Consider the following 14,643-nt stretch of genomic DNA (forward strand, 5'->3'; position numbering starts at 1 on the left):
TTCCTCATAGAAAACCTGTGAAGTAATAGGAAGAATAGACTAGCTTATTTATTTGTTTTGATATACGTGCTTTTCAAGATCCCCTCCATAAAAATGCAGCAGCAGAAGACATTAGAACAGGTATTTCTGTAACATTTCCATGTAAAAGAAGGGAATAATGGAGGAAAAAAAAATACAAGGAAAGAAAAGACAGCAAAATAAACCACCAGCAAAAAAACAAACAAATACCCTTCACCAAACATTTATTATGAGAATTTTGATTTTAAAAAATACAAGGAAACAAAGAAGAAAATCTTTCTCACTTCAGGAGAGAAGCTGATTAAATCTTTTTAAAATGTGGTTTTCTTTTTTGGTCTACCATGTGGTAGTTCTATAAGAGAAAGAAAACTATTCTGAATTCTCCTTTCAGACAGAATTAAATGGTTTGTTGGTTTTGTTCAGCTTTGGGTATTTTTACAGAACAGTAACAGAAAGGACTAAATAAATTTTAAAAATAAGAAGCTAAATGGACAATTAATGCACCAGATGAAACATTACTGAGGTGTAAAGGAGAAAAACCTGTCAGTGGCTAAATATGTGCTTAGAATATCCTACTGCCAGGACAGCACATGGGCAAGCATTCCTCCTGGGAATTCTGAAGTTTTGTGTTAAGGAAGCCTTGTCAGTACATATCTTCCCATACTATTCTTTTTTTTACCCCTCCCAGCCATGGCTTTTTGCCCACAGAGCTTTTTCTCTATCCATGAGAAACACAGACTATTAAGAAAGATAGCTGGTTTGTGTACTATTTTCCTCTGAAATTTTCCTGTGACTGTTAATAGTTAAAGCAATGAAAACAGGAAAAAAAATTATATCTGACTTCTCCAATGCATGAATGAAGTAGCATTCAGTAAATACAGTTTTTGCTAATGAACTTCAGTATCAACATGGAAGTGCAGTTTAGTAAGCATAAATTTCCAGAATATTCATGGATTTGTACAATTTAAGGGATAGCATGCCTGAAAAAATAAATGTTTGATTAAAACAAAAATTCCTCAATGAGTATTTAAAGAAAACAGGTAAGGTAGAGAATTTTTACTTATAGTTCAAATATTAAAGTTCATACCATTCCCTGGCATGTGAGAAGGTGAAATAAACAATTATTGGAATATCTGTATGATTTAAATCTTCAAGAACTATTACATTATGCAGCAATATTTGTGATTGGCTTTATACTCTGTCCTTTATGGAAAGCTGGATTTAATTTATTTTCCAAGCACCTACAATAAAAAAATATTGCACAAGACTTCATTCTGCAAAGCTAAAGGAAATGGGTCCCTTAATTTACCAGCAATGAATACAGTGTCTGAGGCTAATTTAACATCAAATGAACTAGAAAGTAACTCTGAAACCAGATGCTGGTTCTGAGCCACACAGAGAGAGCAAGGTCAAAGAGTTTCAGAAGTCTGCTCTCAAAATCATTATTCACCAGTATTTTTATGGTAAAATCCTTGACAAGATTCACACACTTAAAAAAAAAAAAAAAAAAAAAAAAAAAAAAAAAAAAGGAGCAGCAGGCAAAAGGGGAATGGACTGGACATGTGTGGAGAAGAAACAATAAAGGATTCTTTAAGCAAGCTCATCCCTTTTAGGAAATATCTATCTGCAGCAAATGAAATTATATTCATCAATACTTCATATTAAAGATTCAAAAAAAGGGATGTGCTAGTGAGCAAAAGTACATTCCGAGCTGATAGCCCTAAGTTTTTCTTCTCTAGATAAAAAATTTACTTGGAATTTCAATTATTATCACAATTTTATTATTATTTTATTTAAGTGGTCTCTTTGGAGGACTTTTGAAAGCAAAAAGAAAGTTCTTGAAAACTAACTCTTCACTTTTTGATTCTAAATTTCCAATTACCAACAAGTATTTAAACTAAAATAAAATCTTATTTTAAAGTAAAAGCCCAAATATTGCCATGCTCAATACCTCAAATAGAAAAAAGGAGAAATTGAGAAGGCAGAGAGAGCAGCTGGCCTATCTGAATGTTAAAAAAGATACAATGTTTTGCTTTCAGTTATAATGAATCATACAGAACTTCTATTTCTAGTACCAGGAACCAATAAGAACATAAGTACTGGTTAGGAAATCAATCAATTTTAGGTGATGAAGCAAAACATTCTGAGGAGCTACTGGAAACTGAAAAATGCATGCTTCCCACCCTCTAAGCCCATGTAATGATACATATGCCATACTAACAGCATGAATACAAAGCAATATTTTACTTTTAAAATAAATTATTCTAAGAAAGCTATAAATGCGCAGTATCAGTAACAAAGTCATATGGTCATCTTAATAACATGGGGAGAAACTGTGGGGGAGGGAAGTCTTTCTGTGGTGGAAAAGCTGTTTGGACAAGATGAAAAGCTGTGATGGCTTTACAAAATGTAATTTCCTAGTTATTCATTTCCAGCCTTTTTCAAGAATGGATATTCCAAGGAGAAAAATACATTGCTTCACAGCTGTGAACATCCTGCTTGCCAAAAATGCAAATGTAATTACTATCTGTGAACCAAAGAAAAACTATGGCACTGCTGATAAATATGAGTAAGGCAAAACTCTGGCATGTTAATCTCATCCCTGGAAGCCTTCAGGGCTGTGCTGGATAGGGCTGCCAGTAACCTGACCTAGCAGAGGAAAAGTGTCTCTGCCCATGACAAGGAAGTTGCAGACAGATGATCTTTAACGTCCCTTCCGACACAAACCATTCTGAGGTTCTGTGGCTTTATGGAAATGCAGACCTCTACAGGTGAAATTCAGGAAAGGCTCTCTGTGCATGTTTGTAACAAGAACATTAGTTACAAAATGACCGATAAGAGGATCACAGTTGTAAGAGAAAAAATCCTTCCAATAGGCAATTGTGGCATTTGAATCTCCACAAATGCTAAGAGTTTATGAAGGCTGACGCCACCACTAGGGTTCCAAAGAGTGGTTCCTAATGTTTTCCCACCTCACGTCTCTGACCCTTAAAGAATGGGAAACATATGTCAGCAATTAAGTCACTAATCATAGTGTTACCAAGCACAAAAACAGTGCCTCTGCCAGTATCAACTGAGTCACTTAATATGTTTTCTCAAATGTCCTAGACTCTACATGGCACCAAACCTAAACAGTCATTTTGGTCATACTGAAACCTAGGCAAGAATAGATCTTTCCTTAACAGCATAGAGTTCAGAGCAGATGGCACTGAGGTGACTATCATATCTTGACTAATGTCAAAAGGGACATTAAAACAAAAACCAAAACAGAGATTAGCTTGGCCAGTGTTCCCTAGAGGATAAATCAAAAAACAAGCTTTTGCAGTCTAGGCTGCAAAGGGCACAGCTTCAATATCACTGAGCCAGCCTGCATCATTTTCCAGCTCATTAAATGAAGGGCATCTGAACAGTTTGCTTCAGAACTGACACAGAATAGGTTGAACTTTTGAAAAGTAATGAATTATGCAATGTTAGTGCCTAGTACTGATGATCAGCAAATTTAGACCAAGGGGTCCCTTTGGCTTTGATTCCTGTATTCTCTTCTCACACCTTTCAAAAATATTCTAACTTTTAAAAGACCCCTTATGCTGCGTATATTTCCTCTTGAATACTGTTATTCCCGCCCCCCCCCCCCCCCCCCCCCACCCCGCCACACACACCCTGTGTCAATCACTCCTTGATTCTTGACAGATTTCCTCTATGTGTGGGTAAAAATGAAAGATTATTATCACCAGGATTTCCTGTAATAGCAGGTAACAGTGGTAACAGCCTGGTACACAGCTTTACTGTCTTGGAGCTCTAAATCACAGATTTCTTTCTATTGTGAAATATATTTTTAACTGTTAGCAACTTAAGGCAGACAAAACTACCAAATCAGGATTTAAATATATTAAAGAGAGGGAGAAGGTAACAATTGACTCACCTCTTTGGACACTGACTGTCTTCTAGAGCTAATAGTGTAGTTATAGAAGTGGGCACTGAGCAGTAATACTGAAACTTTAAAAATTTGAAATGTAATGTTTCCCTAGTGTGCAGCTCATGATACACTGAAACCTGCACTGTAAGTATCCCAATATCTCCAAAGTCTGTTTTTAAAGCACAGGAACAGAACTGAGAGTTATGAAAGGATATGTTATGAAAGGAAAGACAGAGCCAAAATGTTCCCTAGCCAAGACACAAACCAAAGAACAGCTAGAGTGACTTGACCAGAATGTTTTTTCCCTTATCAAAGGAAAGGCACACATCTACTATCTCATTATATTACTCATGCAGAGGTTTATACTGCAGAATAAAGGCAGAAAAGAAGTCAGGGAAACATCTTTGTTATTCAGTCTGGACAGAAACGAATCACAATGGTTCCTGACACACACCCAATTCTCCTTTCAGCCCTGTTCTGTTGACAGAACACAATCAGGACTGGTTTGACTATTTCAGAATCTCTGAAAAATTAAATTGAGAAACAGTGGGTATTAAAGGGTAAATAAACCTAAATAAATTTAGAAAAGGATGGAACAGAAGAAAGAATATGAGCTATCAATATGAATGAAATGAATGGAATGAAAAACTATCAAAGCCCAATTGTCTGATGCTGTAAATAAGCATGTACTTAATTTATAGTATAAATTTTTTTTTCCATTTAAATGAACAGTTGTTCCCATGTAAACAAGATGCCAGGACTGAGCAGAGTATATTTGAAACTGCAACCTGTATTACATGAATTGTTTCATGTCCAGGTGGTTGAATGACTGGGAAGAGATAAAAAGAATAGTAGGAAACCAAATTATTTTAGTTTATATATTTCAATTTCAGAATTCAGTACTATTTTAAGACTAAAGTAAGGTAAAATTGACAATTACATAAAGAAAAGATGAAACTCATTTGGAAGCCTTAACAACATCTCCATAAATGTTTCTTTCAACCTAGCTGCCTACTGCAAATTAGTTTCAAGCCATACTTTACAGAAGCATGCTCAAATGGAACGTTGTTTGTACATTTTTAATTGCTTTCCATCAATGAAAATAATTTGAAGAAAACTTGTGCTACAATGAAAGTGCAGGGGAAAGGGTCTTCAGTCTCCAGCATCAGCAATGGATCCCTTCAGGGCCTTAGCTCAATTTACAGCCAGTAAGAACTTTGTGGGTTTTCCCCCCTTTCTACTACTGAACTTCTCAGGGTAACCCTGTGTATTTGGTAGCCAAAATAAGTATGCAAGGAGTGAAACGAGGGACTAATATGGCCTCTGCCACTAAAAAACTTCTGCTGATGAGTATAACCAGAACATCTACCAGCTGAGGTACTGATGCTGCTGCTGTTCTTTCATGACCTGACATTTTCATTTGTCATAGGCAAATATGTTCCATTTTACCCTTATTGGGTCTGTCAGAGGAAGTTTAAATAGAAGTCTCACACTCTTAGTGCAAGTACAGGCCTGCTGACTTTTAAATGTTCATCTTTACTTAATCATATTTCTCTCCATAAAATGGGGCTATACCTGTCAACATTTTTATGCAGTTTCAGATTTAATAGAGGAAAAAAAATTAAAAACTGGACACAGGAATCAAACAAAATCTATCCAGCATCTGTGAGATGGCATTTCACTCTATCAAATGTCCTTCCTCTGTATTTCCTTTTTCCTGTGTACACTTCAACACCAACAGATAAAAGCATTATCACACCATCTTTATGCAAAACATGCAAATTAAATATACATATTAATCAAGAATAATAAGTAAAAACATCCCAAAAAATCTCTTTTCTGGCCTTTTTTTTCAAGGCAAAACTTCAAAAAACAGGTTATTTTAGCTCATACAAAGAAAATTAACAGCACAGGTTTGGTCAAATGTCTAAACTTGAAGGTCAGGCTCCCCAGAAGTCCCAGGGGAGAGAGCTCAGAGGAAAACTGGGAGCACCTGTCTTTATTAGGATGTCATTTCTGATTTTCTGAACAGCCCTCTGGACTTACATAAATTCCCATGTTGACTATGCAAGCATTGGTGAATGGATTGTCTTAAAATGGTAAGATTTTAAAAGGAACATATCCTTTCCGCACCTTTTAATTTGTGAAATTTACAATATTTTCTATAATCAGTAAATCTTTAATTTTTAAATGTGAGAGCTGAGAATGTCGTGTAGTTATTAGACTTGAGTGTATAAAAATTGCTCAAGCTATACTAAAAGAGAACAGAAGATTAATGAAAGGAAGATTTTTATGAAAGAAAAATACTTGACGAACAGAAGTTAGAATTGGGAAAAGAAAATGGTTTATTTATGCATAGGGCTTAATTCAGACACCTCAGGTTGGCATGCAAAGAAATCAGCAAGACTAAATTCTAGTAAGACCAAGAGGTTTACTTCTGGAAGTGTGATGCACTTCACTTGGTCTCATAGAACATAAGGAGTGCAGGCTTTATTACACTGTGGTTTCTCACAATAAATGTGAAGATAAACGACTTGTGAGAGAAAAATAAAATTTTTTGTTCACTGGACACACCTGGAAAATACACAGATACAAGCAAGGAAAGTGTAAATCACACCGTATAATACAGATATATTTCAAGTTGATATGCTCATTTCCACGAAAGGACTTTTGACCAACTTTACAGGCATCACACATCTAAGGCGCAAATATAGTAAAGGAATCAAACCTATTTGAAAATATCTGTATTCATGACACAGCAATAAGGGTGTCAAACAATACAGGAGATGTTGAATTAGGAAGGATGGAAGCTGCAGTAATGCAATTGCTGAGTTTTAGACATAAAAATACCTTTTTTATATCTGGAAGTTTTGAAGGCTAAAATTGAAACCAGTATTTTTTTTCATTAAGTGAAGTTAACAGTAGGAAAAGAATAGTTTTATGGAAGTCTTGCAAAGGTAAATTTTAACGGTATTCAAATGGCAAAGGCTATTTCTAACTCAGCTGAAAACTTGGACAGAAAATGTGCAAATGGGAGGAAGTAAAGGTAAACTAGTTACCATGTCAGAACCCAATAATAAGACATATACAGAAAGCTAGAACAAGAGAAAAATAGATGTTGGTTAAGTTAAGGAAAGACCGCATATCAAATGAAAGCACGGCTCACAAGCTTAAAACTACTAAATGTGGAAATGTCTGAGACAATAAAGATGATTATGAATATGAAGCTCTGAGAAGCAGATGATCTTATATAACTGATCTTGTGTAGGGGACTCTTCAGGGCAGCAGCACCCAAGAAGCTTTCACAGTGACTGGCTGTTTACTTCCCAACATATACCTCTTGGAAAGAATTTCCTAAAAGCGCTTGGTGCAATCTGCCCTGATGTGTGTGGGGGTGGATGCTGGCAGCAGCTATGAGATGTAGTACAACACCACGTGGAATTAGTCACTGGGGTTCCACAAGCAGCCTGTCGCAGTGTCAGAGGGTTAACTGGCCTTGTTACAGCACTGTCCACCAGCTCCCAGGGCAGTACAGCAAGCACCAACATGCAACTCTTTGCCATGTGTTATTCTGTAGGAATGTAGCATTTGTCCTTTTTTTGAAACTTGTTTTGGGTACACACCATAGGGAGATTTTCTTCAGTAGGTTACTATATAAATGCATATGGGAAGTTCTTAAAAATTTAGATAACTAACTGGTATAACTACCCCAAAATTGAAATTGAAAAAAAAAAAAAAAAGTTTACAATTATTAAAAGAAATTTAAGGATAAATTTCAGAAATACTGAAAGTTTTTTTCATAAAAATAAATTCCTTTTTTTCTAGTCTAAGCTACATTTTTATTCAATTAGTTTATTTGAGTAATGATTTTAAATTACTGAATTGAAACAAAGCAAAATGAAGCTACAAGAATGATTTTTTTAAAATTCATCTGTGCTGGATTTACTTTGAGAGACCTGACAAAAAAACAGGAAGTTTTTAATGTTTCTGAAGCAATCATCTTTCTTTTTTTTTTTTAACGCTTAACACTTAGATAGAAGGGGAAAAATATTTCTTAAATAACTACAGAGAAAATTATTTTCGAATTAGTGCGTGAGGTTTTGAGTGTATTAGTATTTGAGTGTATTTATAAAAGGCATCAAAAAGTGCTGTTATAAAACTTGCAAATGAAATAGAGAAGCAACAAATTTAAGTAATGAGTTCTTCTATGTGCCTCTCAAATCCTTGAAAATAAGGTCAGATGAACAAATCTGTTTCTGCCATTTAGCTTCTGAAACTGTTAAATCATTTCACATTATAGATCTGAAAAGCTTTCATGATTTCTGATGAAAGAAAAAATATTTCAAAGATTATATAATACCATACTTTGCATCTATCTAAGTCATTAATGCCCCCATCTTCACTGTATCAGCAATGGTACCAAATAAAGGAGTGCAGAAATCTGCTTCTGGTTGTGTAATGTGAGCTAAGAAACATGCTCTAGTGCATATTAGTCTGAATTAGAAACCACCACAGCTGAAATCTGATGAGAATCACAATAATGAGATTAAGTAATTTGTGCTGTCATTGGAATGATGACAACACTGCTTAGTTATTTCACGGTTGTGAATTGACCTCACCTTGACTGCAAGGTTCTTTCAATACTATATTTAGCCTAAACAGTTGGTTTATTCTTGGTGTTGTGTTCTAATATTTCGTATTCCATCCTGGACTTCCCTTATGTCATATGAATCTTCCCCTTATATTATAATATAATAGTAAAACTACTAAATGTCAAAGCATGTATTCAGCATAAACTAAATTAGTTGCATCAGAAATAATTAATCTGGCTATATATGCATACTGCAGTCCACATACAAGCTAGACTTCATGTATATGTATTAAGTTTTGTTAAGTGGTGCATATGCTGATAAAATCATTGACATCAAGAGTACCTCTTTTTCTGAGGCAGGCATCTAAAATATGTCACAGACACATCATACCCTGAGAGCAAGTATTTCTTTCCACCAAGAAGTTACTAGACCAGATATGATAAAAATCTGTCTAGACGAACTGAATCCCACCTGTTATGCTTTACACTATAATTGTGATTCTCAGAATACAAGGTAGGAAGAAAGATAACCCTTCCGTGTGGAATTTGATGCAAACAACGGGTTCAGACGTAGTGTAAGGGAAGGCAAGGGAGAGGATTTTCATCATGGTATCTCAACATTGATCCAGGTTGGGACTACCTTCTATCCTCACTTGAACCAGCTGTAAATGGGCTTTTGGTCATTCAACTGAGCTGTCAAGTGAACCCTCCATGGAAATTGCTGTCCTCTCCCTTATTTCACACTAGGGACAGACACAGAAGTGTCACATCTTCACTGGGCCTCATGGTTGTTAGATTTGAACAGAGCTTTTTCCACAAGCTGATAATATATCAGATGTGCTCAAGGAGAAGGTGTGAGAACTGTGCTATAAAGAGAAGATTATATTTTCAGGAAAACTGAAAGTGCATTGTTAATGCACTCAAGTGAGTGGCAGAGAACTAAATTGTGTTGTTGTGTGTGGTGGAGAAAGAATTTCAAATGAGTTAATCTGGATGTTGCTTGAAAGAAAGTATTTCAGAGGAACTGCCTTTCTTTTCTGGAGTCACACTTTGCAACTTGTCATCTTTGGCATGATTTGCAATATTTCTTTATTAAAAAACCCCACATTTGTTATCTCAATAAGGAGTTATTCTCATATTAATGTTAAACTAACTGGATTTTGTGATGGCAACTCTAATTCTTCTGCTCTACAAAAATACAGAGATGGGAACACACCAAAAAATGGCTAAAAAAAACCCAGTAAAAATAATTTAAAAATACAACTCTACCTGAAATTGCAGTAAAAAAACCTAACAGCATACTGGACAATAACAAAGCTGCTGAGGGGAAAAAAAAAAAAAAACCACAAACAAAAAACAGGTATAATTTTACCACTGTGTGAGAACATGGGTGTGTTCACATCTTGGGTAATGCCTACTTTGGTCTTTGTATTTCAAGGACACAGAGGTCTTTGAGGAAATACAATGAATGGGAGATAAAATGATCAAGGGATGGGGCAGTAACCTGTTTAGGAAAATATAAGAAGGCTATAACTTTTCCATGTCTACAAGAAAAGGCTGAAGAAGTTATAACTGAACATCACAGAATCATGAAGCTGTTGGAAAAGTGAATGCAGACTCTCTCATGAAATGCTGCAATGACAGAACTCAAAGCACACTAGCAAAAGATTGTCAGAAGGCTGTAGGGGAAGACAGTTTATTGGCAAATTCAGGAAAGATATTAGCACATCTGCAGCAAACAGGTACATAGACGATCTGAAAAAGAGAAGGCCAGGATGAACCCTGTAACATCCCTAATACAACACAAAACAAATACACATCCCTAATACACAGCAATACAAATGCAGGGCAACATGATGGACTGCAGAAACTGACAGAGACTCAGGTGGGACAGGGACTCAGGTATTCCTGCTGCTACAGGTGATGACAGAATTCTAGGTTAGGAGGACTATTGGCCAGGCCCATTGGGACATGTCTTATTCTCTTAGAAAATAGAACACTTGATAATTTCAAAATCCACCACAACTTTGTTGACAAAACTGCATTTTTTCCCTTTCATTTTGTAAAAATAACAGTTTTTTAACATATCACACTCTGGAAAATAGCATCATGCTGACTTTACAGACTTCCTCACTAGCACTGAACAATAAATAAAAGCATATATACCACCTTGAATTTCTATGGTTGTCTAGATTTGAGACCCATACTGCTTACGAAAGCCTATTTTTCTTAATGAAGTCACCTATGGGGTCCATCAAAGTCAGACTTCATGTAGGAAAGACTATATCTATAGCTTGCAGGCTTTCCTCAACTTTCAGAAATCCCACAATTTTACATGAGATACTTGTACTTCAATCCCTACCTATGAGTTTGAATGGTGTGCAGCTTGCATTGAACTTTCCCAGCACACTCTATTCAATACCTTCAACCACTAAAAGTGTAATTGGATAATATGCGAGGTCCCAACCCTCTTTTCTTTAACAGCAGTTTTATAAGATGTGGCAACAAGAGACAAGTAATATCACCAACAATGCCTCACTCAGACAATCATAATACTCTAGAGAAAAAAGAAATTCACCCAACACAGAAATAAAAAGCCTTAACACTTTAGCAGCCAAGTGATATGAATGCCATTAATGTTGTTCACAGTTACATTTACCTATGTTAACATTCTCTGCCCTGTAGACTTAGATTCCTTCAAGGAGTACCCTGGTTTTGCTGTTAATCTCACCAGCAGTGGGACTCCCATCCTGGAAGTCAGCGGTTAACTTCAAATACATGCCTAATAATAATAACCTTGATGTATAAGACTCATTTAGTGTCATTTATTGAATATATTCATCATCTTTGTAATGGCAATAGGCTTGCTAGTACCAAGGAAATAACCAAGGAACTGAATTGTTTTGGGATGGCCAGTCCTACAACAGTGTGATGTAGCCAGAGCTTCCTCCTGTTAGACAGGGCTACCAAAAGACTGGGTCACACTTATTCCAGAGTTCCACTTCACGGTACCTTTAAGTCAGGAAAGCAGTGCACCTGAGGTCAGCATAGCTGAATGTCAGCTCATTTTTTGTTCTAGCTCTTCTGCCCCAGAAACAATGGTATTCATTGATGTCAAGCCACAAGAATTTTGCTGTCTCCATTCAATAAAATTTTACTTAGCATTCCTCTTATGATCCACATATTATAGGTCAGAGAAATTCCATACAAGAGATCAGTTTTGCCCCACTTATCTATAAATATGTCACAGACTGAGAAATCCATATTTGACAAGATTTTTCAGCAATTTTTCCATCATATTGCAGACAAGCAGTATCACTCACATATAGAGCTAAGTAAGAACAGATGCATTGTTTTACATAATAGCACAGACTGAATTGTTGAAGACCTCTACTCTCTGGGTCACTAGACAGGCTGTGCCCTTTGCAGGTCAATCTACCAAAAGTTCCAAAACCCAGAAAAGCCTGAACTGGCAAACGTTACAAAAGCAAAATAAAACCCAGCAATGCCAACTCACAAAGTAAACATATAACTATCTCTAGTTGCATCATGCAGAAAGAATTGTTGGAAAAAGCTGACAATACTCCAGAGGATTACAGCTCTTTTGGCTAGTTATATATATCATGAAAAACAGAGGCAGTTCTAAAGTCTGATCAACTGCACCATTTCCAGGCAGTAGGTTCTGCATCTGAGGCTGCTTGCTTGACTTTCCATCAAACAAGCATTTCAATTTCTCATTTAAGCTTCCAAAATTTTAATTCAGTTTTTCCAAATAGATTTTTTTATATGTTCAAACTTTTGTTTCATTACAAATGGAAAAAATCAACAGAATTATGATATTTTCAGTGGAACACTACTGCTTTACTGTTCAGTGGCAACTAGTCAAGAAAATGTAATCATATCATCATTTGGCTGTCTCAGCCAAAGTTTAATTCACTGCTTTCTCTACTTCCTTGTTTTTTCTTCTCTAGAATAAAAAGACACATCAATTATCTTAGTTGAAAAGTCTGCACAAGCATTTATCCCTTCTAGATTATTCTCCAGAAGATTTATTATCTAAAACTAAACTTCACAATCACACCCTGAATTGAGGAATGAGTGGGAATGAGTGGTAGAATTGAGCAGCAATAACGTAACAGGTAATAACCCTTATATAAGTCACTTTCTTTTTTTCTGTATAAATACCAGCCATCTGCTTTTACTTCAGTCACCATAACACCAGGATAAATTTAACAAGCCCCATTGGAAAGACAAGGTTTGCCTAAAGACCCTACCATCACAGTAAACAGCAGCCATCCCCAACCCATGCAGCTTTAAAGCAGAGGCATCAGCACAGCCCAGGCTTGCCTGCATCTGCTCCAAGCCAGCAGGGGTACCCATCATACACGTGGAGATACCCTTTGATTGCTTTCTAGTATTGATACTGAAAAGAATATCATGCTTTTACCACACATATGCTTTTACACTGAACTTACTATATCTTTTGGACAAAGAGGGAGTCTGATGTCAGGGCACCAAAAGCAGAGGTTTCTCTGTCTTATGTTTACATCTCTTCTGTCCTTTCACTGGCCTCTGTGTGTTGGGAGCCCAGTTTCTGATCTTCACAGGAACTTTATTCACATGACAAATGGTAGAGGAAATTTGGGATCATTTTTTCTCAAACCCTTTCAAGAGGGGTGTCTATACTTTAAAACAGTCCTGTCAGTCAAGTCCCTGTGTTCTTCAGACCCATCTTATCCTTCCTCCCAGGCACTCCTGCTCCTCTTACATTGAGTGGGATCACTATATCAAAAGATTCAAAAAGGATAATTATGCTCTTCCTGTCTTCTGGCCTGAACACCTAACAGTGCTTCTGATTTAACCCTGATTTAATTTTTCCCTAAGTATTCATACTGTAGCAAGACTGTACTGTTGTTATTCTCTCCTAGAGAACTGCAGGGAGGTGCTGACCCACGGGTACAAACCCCCAGATTCAGGCAACAAGGCGCACAAAGCGAAGTCAAGCAGATGGTTTGAAAACTGGTCCCACTCAGGCCCACCTTGAAGGTGGCTGGCTGGGCAGTGTGGGTAGGGGGGGCTGGCCTCAGCTGCCAGCTCCCCAGGGCAGTCAGCCACTGAGCTCGGTGTGGGCAGCCAGCAGCTCCTTCCCATTCTTTCTTATCTCTGCACTCCGTTTTCCCTCTGGCTGGGACAGGGCCTGCCTGGCTTTGCTCCACACCGCCACAGTACAGAATGTACCCTCTCCAGGAGCCTTCAAGTGTCTCCCTGAGAGCCACCTCTGAGCTCAGGTTGTGTTCCCAAACAGCAGGGTAGTGGAGGACTCCTAGCTTACAACCAGCAGAACAGGTATTCTCAGATATCAGATTAGCGCTATGACTAAAGGCCACAGCAACAAAAGGGAGGTAGGAAGGTATTTTAGACAGAATACTTAGTGCTTAAATTAGCAACTATTAGTTACAAGGATTTATTTTTTCTTCGAAACTACTTTTCCCTGCAAGAATTAATGGAGGCATGCAACAAACAAAAAAAAAAAAAAAAAAAAAAAAAAAGAAATTTAATCAGAGGTCCTGATTTATTTGCACAGTTGTGCACAGTTGTATGTAATAGCTAAGGTATGTATGTTTTAGCTCACTTCCTTGGAGACACCCTGCAGAATGCAGCATATTAGCAATATTTCGTTTACCAACATGGCATTGAATTTTAATAAAAACATAGAGACACTACTTACTGCATTTATTTCAGCAGAACTCTGCCTTAGCACTTTCTGAGAACAACTAGAACTATTCTTTAGATTGAGTAGTGTACTTGTTTAATTTCCTTTTACTACAAAATGGTTTCAGTAAAAGATAACTGGAAGAAATTTCTAACTGCTTTAACAGTAATACTGACATGGTTTTAGCTCAGAGCCAAAATTATTTGAAACATAAAGGTTTTATAAGGCTAATATTCAATTAACTGAATGCATATCCTCACAAAGAACTGTATTTAGTCACTAGTCTATCCCTCAGTAACACATCAGCCATTTATATATTAAAAAAGCTACATTTTAAAATACATATTTTATACCTGTAAAATATAGCTCTGAATAATTAGTCTATTATGTGTTTATTAAAATTAT

At 36.5% G+C, this 14,643-nt stretch overlaps 1 protein-coding gene across 11 annotated transcripts in view; it reads right to left on the reverse strand.

The window, feature by feature from the left end:
• PDE4D (phosphodiesterase 4D) overlaps positions 1-14,643 on the reverse strand; it is a 530,024-nt gene that overhangs the window by 111,406 nt on the left and 403,975 nt on the right. The gene's annotated exons all lie outside the window — the stretch shown is intronic.

The sequence above is a fragment of the Motacilla alba genome, chromosome Z, assembly GCF_015832195.1.
Source record: "Motacilla alba alba isolate MOTALB_02 chromosome Z, Motacilla_alba_V1.0_pri, whole genome shotgun sequence".
Classification (NCBI taxonomy): domain Eukaryota; kingdom Metazoa; phylum Chordata; class Aves; order Passeriformes; family Motacillidae; genus Motacilla; species Motacilla alba.